Source organism: Triticum dicoccoides, chromosome 5A (assembly GCF_002162155.2).
Source record: "Triticum dicoccoides isolate Atlit2015 ecotype Zavitan chromosome 5A, WEW_v2.0, whole genome shotgun sequence".
In the NCBI taxonomy this organism is placed as follows: domain Eukaryota; kingdom Viridiplantae; phylum Streptophyta; class Magnoliopsida; order Poales; family Poaceae; genus Triticum; species Triticum dicoccoides.
The window spans coordinates 31,298,692-31,315,497 of record NC_041388.1 but is presented as its reverse complement, the minus strand read 5'-3'; the positions used below and the strand labels follow the sequence as shown (position 1 = coordinate 31,315,497).

General features: G+C 44.4%; 1 long non-coding RNA gene across 3 annotated transcripts; it reads left to right on the top strand.

The window, feature by feature from the left end:
- Nucleotides 1-5,034: 5,034 nt before the first annotated feature.
- LOC119296870 lies at nt 5,035-16,191 on the top strand. Of its 3 annotated transcripts, none has more exons than XR_005145421.1 (4): nt 5,035-5,414; nt 5,507-5,578; nt 6,490-6,588; nt 15,783-16,191. It is a non-coding gene; the product is annotated as an uncharacterized LOC119296870 (long non-coding RNA). The 3 variants fall into 3 exon arrangements; XR_005145422.1 differs by lacking the exon at nt 15,783-16,191 and adding an exon at nt 7,037-7,120; XR_005145420.1 differs by lacking the exon at nt 15,783-16,191 and having other exon boundaries at nt 6,490-7,016.
- Nucleotides 16,192-16,806: the final 615 nt, after the last annotated feature.

Below are 16,806 nucleotides of genomic sequence, written 5' to 3'. Positions count from 1 at the left end.
AGCTGTGGTTACAACAACCATTGAGTACTATTTTTAAAAAAAATAAGAAAAACCCACATTCTGCTTTTTTTAAAAAAATTCTACAAATTTTGGCACCATCATACTACAAAAAGTAAGCTCTCACAAACATATAACAATAAGAATTTTTTTAAAACAACTCTTGTAAAAAGCAACATTCTGCTTTTTTCAAACCACGCATGTAGTAATATGTTGCAATCCCACAAAACAAACATTCACAGCTAGTCAACACAACTTATTATCATAAGTCATGGGGTGTTACAAGGCAATTCATCATTTTTTCCCTCATGAAAATATCCTAAAGTGTAAGGATTGTTTCGACACCCGGAGCTTTCGCGCTCGCACTCGTAGCAAGAAAAGCTGCAAGGAGTTGACAATCCTTCATGTTGTGATCTTCATCTTCACAATATTTGCATGGAATCTTCTTTTCCCTTGGCTTTGGAGCTTTCTTCGTTTTCGCCGCGTCCTTCTTTGCTTTCTTCTTCATTTCATCTTCTCGAATCTCAATTAGTGGTTTCCTGCGCTTCTCTTTCTCCTTTGGCCTCCCCTTCTTTGCTGACTTTGGTGGGTTCCGCAATCCTACGAGGGGTGGATCCCGCTGACCTGTACTTGGACCCCCTGAGACTTGTTCATTTCCTGCATGACCTTGGCCTTCTTCGTCTCCTGGAAACCTATCAGTTGCTCTAGCTTTTATTGCAGCAACCCCAACACTGCCCTGATCAATTAGTCCAGAGACAAAATTATAAGCTTCATCATTGAAGCAAGCATCAGAAGCGAGTTTCCCAAACTTCCGGCATAGAGAGTTAAACTTTAGGGTGTTTGTCGTGGGGACGCCGAAATGCATAGCTCTATGCCCATCGCTCGGTTCAGGCGCAAGGTCGGTTGCTCTCTTAGACCATCTTGGAAGCATGTAAGTCGCAAGTATCGTTTGCACATTCAGGTGCACCATGACACGGATGATATGTGGGCAGATCAGCCCATACATCTCAAACATGTTGCAGGTGCACATGTATGCCTGATCTTTAGGAGCAACACGCACCATGTACACTTTTGGGTTGACGCCATAATTTGCAACAAGGCGAAACCAGATGACATCCCCTTGTAGCTGATATTGCAGACCATAGCCTGTTGATTTAGCCAATAGTTTCTGAAACTTGGAAAATACCTCTCTGGTATAGAAATCTGCAGCTTGCTTTTCAATGTTGTAGCTGCAAACAAAAAAAGCTTCCAACATCAATAAGAATTGCTACATATGTTTCAAAGAAATGCTGCAACCACATTGTGCTGGAAAACTAAAAAAATGCTACATGACTTTGGACTTACTTGCCCTAGAGCGGAGGCCTCGTCGCTTCATTGATGAAGCCAACATTGTCTTCACGATCAAGCATTAGCTCCTGGCAAAGCTCAAACTGCTGGACAAATGTCCAAACCGAGTCTCCATGATGATTTAAAGTCTTGAAGTAGGAATTCAGGCCCTCGGACCGTCCGGTTGTTCCTATGAATGGGAAGAACTTATTCCTAAAGTACACAGGAGCCCACATCTCCCTCCTGTCCCACATGTTCTTGAGGTGTTTCTTATCAGCCACACCAAATGACTCGACCATCTGCTTCCACCGTTCTTCAAACTCCTCAACGGTATCGGAATCATTGATGCAACCATAGAATGCTTCAGCAAAAGGCTCATCCTTGCCCAACATCTTCCCTAGTTTCGTCCTTGCAACCCGGAAGACGTGCCACTTGCAACATCTGTGTGTTGAATGTGGAAATACCATTGAGATGGCTTTAGCCATTGCCTGGTCTTGATCAGTCATAATGTTCAACGGATGCTCATTATTCATTGCCAACATCCATTGCTGGAAGACCCACTTGAAAGTTTCGATGGTCTCATCAGGCAACAAAGCGCACCCCAAGCAAACAGTATGTGTGTGGTTGTTAATGCCAACAATCGGAGCAAAGGGCAAGTTGTAGCGATTGGTGCAGAATGTGGTGTCGAAAAACACACAATCTTTGTACTTTGGATACAAGGCCCTTATTCTCCCATCAACCCAGAAAAGTGCCCTAACAGCTCCATCTTCTTCTAGCTTCGAGAAAAAGAAGTTGGGATTGTCCACTTGTCTTCTCTCAAAGTACTCGATTGTCAGCTCCAAATCACGCTCTGACAGGCCCCTTCGCAGCTTTGCTCTTGCATTTGTCACATCAGTCTTCACATACGGCAAACTCCTAGGATCGCAACACCGTGCATCTCCAAGCAAGCCCATCATATTAGCCATTGATATGTTGCGATAGTGCAGCGAAGTGATGTATTGCATGTCTGCATCGGGGATCTTTCTGTGAGAGCGGCAAAATCTCCAATGCCCTCTTTGCAACATCAGCTGGTGTGTGTGATCGGCCTCAAAAACTGTCACAACCCAGCTACCGTCTTTGAGGCTAACACCCATACGAGCCTTGCAATCATATCGCTCCAACCGGTTTCTTCGCCTCTTGTCGCTCACATCCATATAGATGCCAGCTTGTTTGCTTGGAGATTTTTTATTACTACCATAGCTCATATCAACATCATCACTTTGATTTGTTGCAACCCCGTCAGAAATGCTTCCACCAACATTCTTCGAAGGATGTTTCCGTGAGTGTATGCACTCAAAAACTCTATAGATTAGGATGCGCTTCTGTTCCAAGCTATTTTTCCTACTATGCTTTGACGTCACAATGCGAGTTCCAAAGCCCATCTTCGAAGCATATTCATTGTAAACACGCTGAGCTTCTTAAACATTGTCAAAAATCATTCCAACAAAAGGGACAACTGTCTGTGATGATATATCTTCGTCTGGTTCATCAACAAGTGTTGCAGCATTTCCATTGGCATTGTCACCGGTCACACGAGCATTGCAATGGTTTGGAGCTGCACCATCCGTGTTCAGCCGCAAGGAATCATCACTATCATGTCCCGAAGTATCATTTAGATCAATGCCATCATCTTCTTCTTCGTGCGCAACATTTTGGATATCATCATCAAGGAAAATCGATGGCTCCACAGCAACATTCTGCAACAAAATCAGCACCCAAGTCAGTTCTTTTTTGCTGCATGAAAAAACATGCAAAAAACGCGAACAAAAAAAGTGGATGCAGCATGTCAATCACAATTCCAAAACAACTCCTGCATGCAACATTTTAGGATGTAGCATGTAACATCCAGCAAGTAGCACGTAGCAAGTGCAACACATACTTGTAACATTTTACTAGCAGACAACAGGAAGATGCTAGCATTAATTGACAACATATCAGAAACATTACACAAAAATCAAACACAAGTATGTTGAGAACATCTCTTTTTAATCTCATGCTCATCAATTGAAGTCAAAGGTTGCAACATTTTTTTGTGAACAAAAGGATCTAGGGTTGCAATTGGAAATCATACCAGATCAATTTCATCCCGACCATGCCGTGCTGCATCTTGGAAGACCACACCAGGGTTGTAGTACCGTTGCAGCACCGGTCCACTACCACCAGGGCCTTGCCGCCTCAGGGGACTTCGGCCATGAATGACAGCGGAGCTCGAGCCCAAATCCATGGAGGCAAGGAGGTCATTACGGATGTAAGACATGATTGAAGCAATTCCAAGGCCGCTTGATAGATGGGGAAGCCCCTCCTCGACGTGATTCGGCCGTGGGGAACTTAAAACAGGCGGATCCGGCCGCCGCCGCCGCGGATCGGGGACGGGCAGACGCGGGGGATCCAGCTCCCCTGTTTTTCTCGTTGTGGCTGTTTTGTACAACGATTGCAACAAAACGTGTTTTTTTGCTGCAACGGTTGGCTCGGTACACACTTGCGCGCAAATCTAACGGTTCGCGCTAACCACATCGGACGGCTCGGGCTCGACCGGCCCAACAGTTGGGCCAGTGCGCCGGCGCAGATCGCTGCCCGAGATAAAAAGTGGGCATGTTGGGGATCAAACCCTTGTCTTTGTAGTGGAGACGTGCGGCATTGGCCACTTCGCTCAGCATATATTTGTGCTATAGTAGGGGATCTCGGCGTATATAAATCAGAACCAACAGTGCGATGTGTGAACCGTTTTTGCCACTTACGGGTGGCATTGGTGGGTAATTTTTGCCAACTTCGAGGGTATTTTTATGATGTACGGACAGAAACCCAATTCTCTTTATTATTAGACTAGTACAAATGCCCGTGCGTTGCACCGGGCGATAAATGTGGCAGAACTTGCTTCATGGGTATTTTTTGCCATTTTCTATATCTAATTTAAATAAATTCTGAACATGAAAATTTCCTTATTTTTATTAAAAAATAATTTTCCTATTTAAAATGCAAAACCTTTTGAAGAGTAGTTTAAAAAATTATGTAAATCGGAACATTTCTCTATAAAATATTTTTATGTAAATTAATTATTTCTGTTGTACATTTTGAAATGGTTTTTGTAGTTAGTAGGTTTTTTGGGGGGAATTTTTAAGTGTTTTTAAAAGTATGAACATATTTTGTTCAAATATTTTTAAACTATTTTTATGTGTTGGAAACATTAGAAATAAGGTTACACCGAGTATTTCTTTTTGGACTTTGTAATTTGGACGTACCCTAACGATGTTTGTCATGACCTATTTCAGATCCTCATTTTCATTTCATCCTATTAAAAAGTATCAATTATATATTTTTTATTGTCCAGTAAAACACAATTATTATTTTTACTTTGAGTAGTTGTTTTATATTTTTGAGAATATTTTTTAAAATGGAATTATTTTTATGGCGACGGACATTATTTTAATATTATATTTCATGTCTTATTTATTTTGCACTATTTTTTGTGTTTGGTCCATCGAGAGTGGATGTGTTATTTTGGTACTCCCTCTGTCCGGAAATACTTGTTCTAAAAATGGATAAAATTTCTAGAAGAAATTTTTCGGACGGAGGGAGTAGCAGCTAGCTCAGTGTCGTTTGCTACAATAAAAAAAGCTACTCCTACTTCAGAGTGGTCGCTATTCTCCATGGGGGAGCTCACCTTCTCGCCCCTCCCCCTCCTACACCTGGATGTTAGTCGCCGCTTCAGACACCTGTGCATTTATCCAACAATCAGAGGAAAAAACACCATCGTCTCTTACCTCTCCCTACTCAGCTTCTAATCCCCATTCTCCAACCATGGCAGGCGCTCACCTTCTCGCCCCTTCCCCTCCACCTCCAAGCGCCTCACCCAGCGGTTCCTCAACAGCCCGCAGTTGTCGCTCAAGTTGCTTCCGCTTCTCTCCTCCTGCCTCCCCCCTTGATGCCGTCCGCCGCCGACCGGACCTGGATGAACGAGCACGTCCTCAACGCCAAGCAGGCGCAGTGCTCTAGCAGTCTGGCCTCCTCGGCGTCGACGCAGTCTGCATCCATCTAGTACTGCATCCACCAAGGTATTCATCTAATTAGTTCTATGTCTTCTAAAATCTGACTGGTTTTTCTTCCTTCGCATCTAATTAGTTTCACATGGATTTGTATGTTGCAGAGTTCTAAAGAACAGAGGAAGATTCCTGTGCTTGGAGTTGAGTCATGTGATTGTTCAGATTTTTAAAGACATGTAGGTTTCCTTTGGTCATGTTGTTGCTGTAGGATAACTTCGTATGACCACTGTCTTAAACATTCAGTTAAAAACAAACAAGCAGATCCTGTCATTTTTTTAAAAGCATAGGGCTACAATAACCTGCAACAAAGTTAATATCTGCTTGCAAAACTATGTGGTTTCCTTTAGTCAAGTATGTTGTCGCTGGAATTTGCCCAAAATTGTGTACTTATAACCAATGACGCATATGTGTATTAATGCCTTGAAATTTCCCTGTATCGCCCCTCTTCTCCTTTTTGTGCTGCTGCCCCTTGTTCGGTTTGGTTCGATTTACTTTTCTTCCCGTTTCCCTAGTGCGGTTTCCTCATGTAGGTGCTGCTGCATGATGTGCACCGGGGATAAGGAAAAAAAAGAGAAGGCTGTTCAGGTTACGAGGAAACCAAATGGGACGTGGTGCTAGGCCTCAATGAATCCAAAAGAGCTCAATGGTGTGTTGTATATTCGTCTGTTGTTTGAGATAGACTTGTCAATTTCTAGAGCTAGTATGTGAAGAACACTCTACATTTTGAGGTTCAGAGCACTTGTTTGCACTTGGTTGGCACCATGTGGTGGTGATTGTGGTTGCCAACATTCAGCCAGTGTGTGTCTTGCTGTAGTGAGTAATTGGATTGAGTTCTGGAGCAATATGCAACTGTAGGAACAGGCTTCATTCCGCTTGTATGTGAGTCTCAATGTTGGCATTGGTTTCTGAGATCATGAAGCTAGCTAGCTATTATGTCTAGTATCTCCTGGTATGATTTGTTTAGTCTCCATTCTGGCGTTGGTTTCAAAATGACCAGTGCGCATTTGCGGATGTGTAGTATGGCCTCGCCTACAATTCTCTGTACGTCATGCTTGGCGTCTCACATCGTTCCGTTGATTTCTTGCAGATATTGCGTAGGAGGTTGAGGGACATGAGGTCCGGCAGTGAGCTTAAAGCTCTGTTGCTATTCAACGGTCTTAGGAATCTCTTCAAATAAACATATGAGGTATATGTTCTGCCCCTCTCGATATGCTTAGCAGAATAATTAATTTGTGATGATCCTGTTTTCCTATTGTCTAATCTTGGAGTAAGTTTCTCTTGAATATATGTGATCTGTTTTATCACTTTGTGGTACTCTTTAATCTCTTTGGTTAATATAAACATGGTTGTGCAATTATGATTGAAATCACATCAACAGAATGTCTACGCCTAATTATTATTGGAATTACCTTAACACTTGTTTCACAATACATAGCAATCTTGCGGCTACTCCTGAACCCAAAACCGGCCATCCACTTGATTACCTGTATCAAACCATGGCGGGAAGTTGTTGATTTTGTCAAAAGTAGCAATCAAAGGCATGCCTGGCTACCCCGATGAACGCCAAGGGGTTCAGAGATATGGGGATGCAGACCATGTCCATCACCAGGTGCCGCTGATGCATTCTCTGGCAGGTGCACCCGCTTCCACTTGGGCAGTAGCTGCTTCTCCCCGACGCCCACCACTGCTACGGGCTGCCGCTGCTACTGCTCTTGCTCGTCGGCACTGCATGCTGCTGCTCGCCGAAGCCCTCGTGCTGCCGTCGTCCTGGACCTGGTCGCGAGTCGCGACTCACACCATGGTTGCCGCCACAAACTGCCGTGTTCTCTGAAGAACGCAACATCAAAGCAGCAAAAGCTTCACCACCGCTGGCTCCCATGACATCGCTTTTTCTCCGGCGATTCCAACTGTACTGCCCCGCCATTGTTGTCATCCTCTTGGAGCTACTTTAGCCAGGAATGGGTGTACTCCCGCCCGGCGACGTCAATGGCAATGGAGGTGTGGAAAGAGTCGGAGGCGGCAAGCAGGGCGAGCGGGGCGGGCGAAGAGCAGGCCGAGGCCAAGGCGGCACGGGAGTGCCAGCCTTGAGGCCCGCCTCCACCTGCAAGAACTTCGAGACGCAGCGCTGGATCCCTCTGTCTCCCACGCCCATCCTCCGTCTCCCGCGCCCGTCCTCCGTCACCCAGCTCCGGCGAGCTCCTACCTAGGTCGCCACACCACCCCTCCTTTCTCCCTTCTTCTCTTCCTCACGGCCTCACCTCCCTGTCTTCTTTCTCCCCAGGACCTACTGATGCCATGGGTGCGCCCGGGAAGCCTCGCCGCCGGCCTTGCTCATCGTCACCGGTGACCCCCGCCTCGCTGCCGGCCTCTGGATCCGCCTCCCAAGCGCCTTCCGTGCATGGATCCGTCCCCTTCAAGCTCCATCCGCCGCCGCCTTCTGCATCGAGCCGCCGCCAGCCGCTCGTGCCGCCGCGCGTTGACCCGATCCTGAACCTGACGTATGGACTACGGGTTGAATATACTAAACAACAGGGCCCTTTTTGTAAAAATGAAGCGTTTTCTCAGAACCACTTATAAAGGGATTGCGGGTTGCATTACTAAAAAGTAGAAGGACTTTTTTGCAAAACAGCCGTGACGATGGACGACCAGAAGCACTCGGTGCTTTATTAGTAGGGAGAGATTAGAAGATAAAGATAGAAATAAAGATATATAACATAAGGATATGTTAGTGGCTTAACTAATCAATCCAGAAACAAAGATAAGGTCATCTAAATGCAACATACAAATTATTGGGTTTACCATGTAATAAGCAACCACTATTTTTGCAAATACTTTTTCCAGCTCCTTGTGCATCCAGCCACAAAATGATGATATAAAAAATTCTTAATATCCATCCATAAAAAATAAATGAAATCAAGAAACCAACATAAATCTGAATAAGATAGGTCTTGACATTGCCATCTAGAGTATGCAGCTGGCCACCCACTCGTTTCTCTTAATAAACAAGCTAGTTAAGTGAGAATGCCTACCCATATACTCCCTCCGTTTCTAAATATAAGTCTTTGGAGAGATTTTACTATGGACCACACACGGAGCAAAATGAGTGAATCTATACTCTAAAATGCATCCAGATACATCCGTATGTTGTCCATAGTGAAATCTCTACAAAGACTTTGTAACGCCCCAAGACCGTTGCGCCAGGTGTCTTTCAGTTATTCGTTGTTGTTGCCTTGTCATTTGTTTGCATGTCATGCATTTCATATCATGCCATCATATGCATCGCATTTGCATACATGTGCGTCTCATGCATCCGAGCATTTTCCCCGTTGTCCGTTTTGCAATCCAGCGCTCCTATGTCCTCCGAGATTTGCCAAGCGCCTTGGTTTACCACTGGTAGACCGCCTGTCAAGTTTCGTGCCATTTGGAGTTCGTTTGATACTCCAACGGTTAACCGAGGAACTGTAAAGGCCTCGGATGTGTTGCAGCCCAACACCCCTCCAAAGTGGCACAAAACCCATCCAAACCCCCTTCATCCTCTCGGTCGTTCGATCACGATCGCGTGGCCGAAAACCGCACCTCATTTGGACTCTCCTAGCTCTCTCTACCTATAAATATGTGTCTCCCTCCGAAATTTCGCGCAATACAAACCCTAACCCTTCTCCACCGCGCCGCCAGACACGTCCACCCTCGCCGGACATGTCCAGCCGGCCACCTCACTCCGGCCAACCTGGGGCCGCCACGTCGGCGTGCCGCCTCCCTCCTCCACTCACGGCGCGCCACCTGTCCCGCCGTCCTTCTGCCGCCGCTTCGGCCCGTCGCGGCCCGCGTCAGGCCCGCGGGGCCCGTTCCCCGCCGCCGCGCGCCCGAGGCTCTCGCGTCTCCCTCACCGCGTCGCCTCCATCGCCGGCTGCCCGCCGCCGCCTTCGCCCACCGCCGCTGTAGCGCTCCGACGAGCCCGCCCCTTCGCCACCTGATGCCCGCACCTCGCCGGCGCCCGGATCCCCGCGCCGCCTCGCTCACGCCGCCGCCCGCCGTCCTCTGCCCTGATCCGGGCCAGCGCAGCCCAGATCTGGCGACCCCGCCGGACCTCCTCCGCCTCCCGCCGATGCGGCGGCGACCCCAGGCCGCCGGGTCGACCTCGACCTCGACGCCGGGACGCCTCCGTCCCAGATCTCCTTAGCCCCCGATCTAAACGGTCTCGGCCGCATCGCACCGCTCCGTCCCGATCCGCGAGATCCACTTTTTCCGGGGTGAGATTTTCACTAAGTCCCCGAAGTTTCCAGATTCATGTGCCCATGTTCATCATGCCATAACTTTCTTTGTGATGCTCTGTTTTGCGTGCATGAGATATCGAATTGTTCGTCTGGATGTCCTCCTCATTTCATTCCATTGCACCATGTTTGTTTGAGTACATCTTGATGCCCTAAATGCTATTGCAAAAGTGCTATGTAATGTTAGTGTCTGTTTCTTAACAGAATATGGACATTTGTCATTTTTGACATGATTAATGTGTGCTGCACATGAGTGTGAGCTCTACATGTGTTTTGTTATATGCCATGCCATCTTTACAGGGGTGTATGACATGTATTTTTGTGATTAATGTGGTGACTAGCACATGCAGACAAAGTAGTTCTCGTGATGTTGCTGATTTCAGGGACTTAGAATCCTTTCAAGTCTTTTCCCTGATGTTATTTTTATGCCATGTATTCATGTTGCTACAGAGTGATCCATGCCTCTTTTGAGCATGTTCAGTAAGGATGATTTTGAGATATTGTTATGCTCTATCCATCCACGTCCTTATTTGTAATTATGGGGTACCCTAGCATTACTCAATCTTGCTCTACTTTTGCTATAAAATGTTTCTGGAAGATTGTTTACATGTTATTCAATTTTGCCAAGGTTGTTGTAGTTGATCCATGCATGCTATGAGATTGTTCTTGCTTTGGTTAGCTTCTTGATCATGTCTTCTTGCTGGGCGTATGCTTAGTTTGTCATGCAATGCCTTGTGGTGAGTGCATCGAGCTCACAAACATGCCTTCATAACTCTGTTTTGCCATGTCCAGTTTTCTGTTAAGTCTGAATCTGTTAACGAAACTTGCTATGTTTACATGGTTGCCATTGTATCTTCTGATCCCTTTTGGCTTAGGGTCAGTAAGGGACTTTTGTTATATGCTTTGAGTAGTTTCATGACATGCCTTGCTTTGCCATGATATGTTCCTGTAGCATGTTGTTATCTTGCTCCAAACATTGCTTCCTGATGTTAAATCTTGTCATGTTGTTATTTTCACTAAGTCTGTGATGCTGTTATCTTTTGCCCTTTTGTCATGCTTGTTTGAACCCGCTCTTGTGTGATTTAGCCGTAGCTCAGTGTTTATTTTTTGTCAAGCATCTTGAGTGGATCACTGCCATGTGCTTTGTTGTTATGTTAGAGTGCAGTAGCTTAATTTCTTGTTGCATTCTAGATGGCTTCGTGCTGTTGATCGCAGCTTTGTGCCATTATTGTTTTGCTTGCCATTTGCAAACCGTGCATCCAATTCCGGTGATCTTTATATCGATTTCAACTGAAATCAACTCATCTTTCCAGCGGCGCACTTGGTTTGCCAAGTTGAGGCCTAATTCAATCTTTTCCTTCCGAAGCTCGCATATGCATTGCATATCACATCCCGCATATCATGCCATGTTTTGCATCATGTTGCTTGCGCATTGCACCGTGGTTGATGGTTGTTCCCTTTTCTTGTATTCTTGCTTTGGGTAGAGCCAGGAGACGAGTTCGTGCTCGAGGAACCGTTGAGTACGTTTACGAAGTTCAAGCTTTCGTCAACTCGGAGAACTTTGCAGGCAAGATGACCATACCCTCAAAATCACTTCTATCTTTGCTTGCTAGTTGCTCGCTCTTTTGCTATGCCTATGCCGCGATACCTACCACTTGCTATATCATGTCTCCCATATTGTCATGCCAAGCCTCTAACCCACCTTTCCTAGCAAACCGTTGTTTGACTATGTTACCGCTTTGCTCAGCCCCTCTTATAGCGTTGGTAGTTCCAGGTAAAGATTGAAGTTTGTTCCTTGTTGGAACATGAATATGTTGGGATATCACAATATCTCTTATTTAATTAATGCATCTATATACTTGGTAAAGGGTGGAAGGCTCGGCCTTATGCCTGGTGTTTTGTTCCACTCTTGTCGCCCTAGTTTCCGTCATACAGGTGTTATGTTCCTTGATTTTGCGTTCCTTACGCGGTTGGGTTATAATGGGAACCCCTTGACAGTTCGCTTTGAATAAAACTCCTCCAGCAAGGCCCAACTTTGGTTTTACCATTTGCACTAACAACCTATCACCTTCCCTTGGGTTCTGCAGACTCAAGGGTCATCTTTATTTTAACCCCCCCGGACCAGTGCTTGTCTAAGTGTTGGTCTGAACTAGAGCACTGTGCAGGGCCGTCCCTTGGCAACTTGGGTTACGTTGGCTCCTGTACGCTTAGCTTATCCGGTGTTGCCCTGAGAACGAGATATGTGCAGCTCCTATCAGGATGTCGGCGCATCGGGCGGTTTTGCTGGTCTTGTTTTACCATTGTCAAAATGTCTTGTAACCGGGATTTCGAGTCTAATCGGGTCTTCCTGGGAGAAGGAATATCCTTTGTTGACCGTGAGAGCTTGTGATGGGCTAAGTTGGGACAGGATTGCAGAGTTTTGAACTTTTGAAAGCCGTGCCCGCGGTTACTAGTAGGAAAAGGCCTACTAATGGCGCACCAGTTTTGCCTACTAATGGCGCATCACTGGTGCGCCATTAGTATCACACCACTAGTATTTATTACTAATGGCGCACCACTGGTGCACCATTAGTATCTGGTATACTAATGGCGCACCACTGGTGCACCATTAGTATCTGGTATACTAATGGCACACCACCTAGTGCGCCATTAGTATATAACACCATGCGCCATTAGTATGCCTCCCAGGGCCATATTTAACCATGTGCTTTGGCACACTAATGGCGCACTGCGGATGGATGCGCCATTAGTATACTTGGCATACTAATGGCGCACTCTGTAGTGATGCGCCATTAGTATGAATATTAGTTTTTTTTTACTTTTATGATTTTTGCACAGGTTACAAAATATATTATTTGACAGAATATAGACAGTAGCACACAACAACATCAGATTCATCGAATGCAATAAAAGATTAGTCTCCGAATACAATTCATCATATTAGTCTCCGAATTCAAAAGACCGAACAAAGATAAAACATTACAAGTCTTGAGACCGCGAGTATCGAGTTTGTCGGAAGTAATACTAATCCTAACAAGTCCTACTAATCATCATCATACAACTTCTACTCGTTATTCATAACAAGTCATACGATCATCATCTTGATAGTCATCGAACCAACCCTACTTAATTGTTTTTAGCACATGATCATCAGTATTAGGCAAGACCTAAATACCCTATTTAAGCTAAAATAGCATAAAACAATATAGACCCTGACTCTCCATTATGGAGAATGGAGAACATCCTGTCTCCAATTCTTGCGCTTCGCTTCCTTTTGCTTCCAAGAAGCTCCTTACGACTGCCCATACATTTTTTTCCATCCTTTGATTTTCATGTCTCCACTTCTTTTAGAAATCTCGTATGGACAGTTGAGATTCGTAGGATGACCTGGCTGTATGTTCAAAACATTAAGACTACCTTTCTGATACATCATATAAGCCACACAATTCTCTGGGATTATCTATTGAAAAACATAGTAATAACTTCATAGTTAGCAATGATGTATTAGTTTTAGAAGTATGCAAAAGATGCACGGATGTCGTAATAGTAAAAATCTTACCAGGGTATCTCCATGGTAGTTACCGTAGTTGAACACATGCACTAGTGGCACGTATTTACCATATTGTTGAGGAGTTTGATTATGGATATTGTAATTCTCAATGTCAGTACAAAATCCGACCAGATGATTTTTCTCCTTGTAAGTTGTTAATTCAGAGCCATCGGTGTAGTGGGTTTTGTCTACCATCTCCCGCACATTCTTTGAACAATAAAAATAAGCTGTCAATGGAAATAAGCTGTCAACTATTTTGAAATAAACAATATAAATTAGCTAATAACTATGTTTGAGAAACTCACATAGCGGTAGAACAGGAGGCGTATCAACAAGGACCCAAATGTCCATATTGTCTTGGTTGATGTCAGGATTACCAAGATCCATGGTGATAAGCATACCATCATCAAAACCATACATCTTGCAAAATGCTTCCCAATTTTTGCAACCAAAATGGGTTACGCTCTCAGAATTATATAGATTTACTTCAAAGTCCACATCGTGATGAGTCCTTAGGTGAATTTCCTTTGTTTCAGAAATTTCATGATCTTCAAAATCCATCCTCTCCAAGACATAGCGTCTTGCACGGCATGGGATAAGCTATACTCGAATTATAAAAGATGAAAATTACACGTTGAAATAGTTAAAGTCATGCTTAATTATGAAAATAACACTTGTCGTTGTTGTGTACCGTTTCAACTTCGAAGGTCTCCTCGAGCTTAATGCTGAAGCGCCGATCATCGTCCAAGTGAGGCATGTCGCACAGACCTCGATCGTCGTGGCACCAGTCGCACTCCCTCGGGAGACTTTCGTCGTCCGATGATGATGACGACATATCCTACGTTCATAATTCAAAACTACATCATTTAGGGTTTGTCGACACCGAGGCATCCTAAAAGCTAAGCTTTTATCATTTAGGGTTTGTCGACGCTGAGGCACGCTAAAAGCCTAAGCTTTCATCATTTAGATTCTTATCGACACCGAGGCACCCTAAAAGCCAAGGTTTTATCATTTAGGGTTTGTCGACGTCGAGGCACCCTAAAAGCCTAAGCTTTCATCATTTAGGTTTTGTCGACGCCGAGGCACCCTAAAAGCCTAAGCGTACATCATTTAGGTTCTCATCGACACCGAGGCACCCTATAGAAGTCAAGTTAAGTTTTCATCATTTAGGGTTTATCGATGCCGAGGCACCCTAGGTTGGGCCTAATCACTTGGCACTAATCACTTGGCTCTATTGCCACCTATGTTGGGTTTATCATCTAGGGTTTATCGATGCTAACGAGAATTCTAAGTTGGGCCTAATCACTTGGCTCTATTGCCACCTATGGTTTAATGCAGCAAGAATGGCGGGGCAGTTGATCCTACTTAACTAAGTACTAAAATACCCCGGCCCATGCATTAGTCGCAAGTACCCCATATGTCCTATTTTTAGCAAAGCAATGCTAAAATTCACGGAAAATTTCAGCATGACCTTTGCTGAAAATAGGACATATGGAGTACCCGAATTTGCTGGAACGGAAGTTAATTGACATTCCGGCAAACTCAAGGGCCTCTCGGGGTACAGCAGCAGCATCACAAGTTGACAAAATTCCCAAGTAGTACAGCAGCGGCATCACAAGTAGTACCAATGAACATATAGTCCAGCAAGTTGAAAAAGCTGAAGTTCTCAGCATGAAGAATCACACAACACAGCACCTACATTATGATGATACATTTGGAGATTGCACATACAGTTTTCACATAAGCATAATTGTTCTGGAGATTGCACATACAATTTTTGACAGCACAACACCTATGACAGCACATACAGTTTTCGTTACTGCTCCCAAATGAAATGACACTTTGACATGGCTGCAATTTTTAGTGTCTACTTATCTGCAATTTTTCAGTGTCTGCTTAGGAGAAATAGGTTTCAAACTTCAGCTTGCTTTGTATAAGGAGACTAAAAAACTATCTAAGGAGTTCTTCAAGTTCAAGTTACAGCCTGCATGACATTTTCCTACACAATGCTTGTTGTAAATAATTACTTAAAGTAAACACTTTTTTTATCTTAGCTTACTTACAACAGAATGCCTATCTTTCTGGTTTTCCAATTCCTTTTGTTTCATTTTCAACATTGCTCTATTTATAATTAATAGCACTGTTCAAGAAATCTGTATATGCAATCTACAGAGATCCCCCTCTTGACTTTTAGACTGATTTTCCATCAAAATTGAAAATAGTTACACTAAGTTTCAAAATAAAAAAAATACAATTCTCAGTTTTACAAACTGAAAATTACTCTAAAACTGAAACTTTAACTGACTTTTAGACTGAATTTTTACTCCAAGAGTTTTTATATTCAGATCACTTTAACTGAATTTTACATTGAGTTTTAGATTGAATTTTAAACTTTCTTGCAATATAAGCTTGCCGTACACTTTATATTTAGATCAGGAGCCAAGCTCTAAAATTGAATTTTTAACTGAATTTTTACGACTGCATCTGTTTCAATTTCAGTTTCAGATAAAGTTTATATTTAGATCAGGAGACTGACTTTTAAACTGACTTTATATTCAGTTTCAGGTAAGGACATCAGAGAATCTACAGCGAGGGGTGGCCGGCGCGGTGAGCACGAGCCCGCATGCACAAACGGTGACTAAACAAGGAGAAAAACAGGGGAATCGATGGAGACGCTCACCGCGGAGCTGGGGAAGGAGATGGCGAGGCCGAGGGTGGTCGGGGCAGCGCGGATCGACGCCGAGAAGCAGTGGTCGGTGATGAGGAAGAAGAGGTCGATGCGCTCGATCCTTGATGACCCGGCTCCAATCCGTGGACGTAGGCGATGAAGGTGATGATGGTGTTGCTCCTGGTGCAGCTCCTAGGCACGACGACGGAGGACGGGGCGGTCGGTGGCCGCGGTGACGCGCGGCGGCGGCGCTCGGGGTGGAGGGAACGAGCGGGGCAGGCCGTCAGTGGCGAGGACCGAGAGGGCGATTGAGGAGTGGAGGGAAGGAGCGGGCAGGCCGTCGACGGCGAGGACCGAGACGGCGAGGCGGGGCGCGGGGGTCATCGGGCGACTAGGGGGGAATGAATCTGGCGAGGGGGGAGTGAATCTAGCGAGCGGGAGGGATGAAGGGATCGGGCGACTAGGGGGGAAGATTACTAATGGCGCACCCCCTGGCGGTGCGCCATTAGTATGTTTTTTTATAGCAATGGCGCACCCCCGAGACAGTGCGCCATTAGTATTCTTTTTTTAGATAGCAATGGCGCACCAGCCAGCCGTGCGCCATAAGTAAGATTTTTTTATTATTATTTTGTTGCATCTAATAATTTAATAGAAAATTAATATGAATATGAATATGAATATGAAAATGAATATGAATATGAAAATTAATATGAATATGAAATAGTAATAAATTTTTATAAAAACAGTAATAATTTTTTAAAAATATCATCAAATTTGTTATTTGAAAATATTTATGAATCGAAAAAATATCATCAAATTTATTATTTGAAAATATCATCAAATTTGTTATTTGAAAATATAAACAAATTTGTTTTTTTGTATTTTTAGTTGCATTCATTTGTGAGGTGGAGCGGG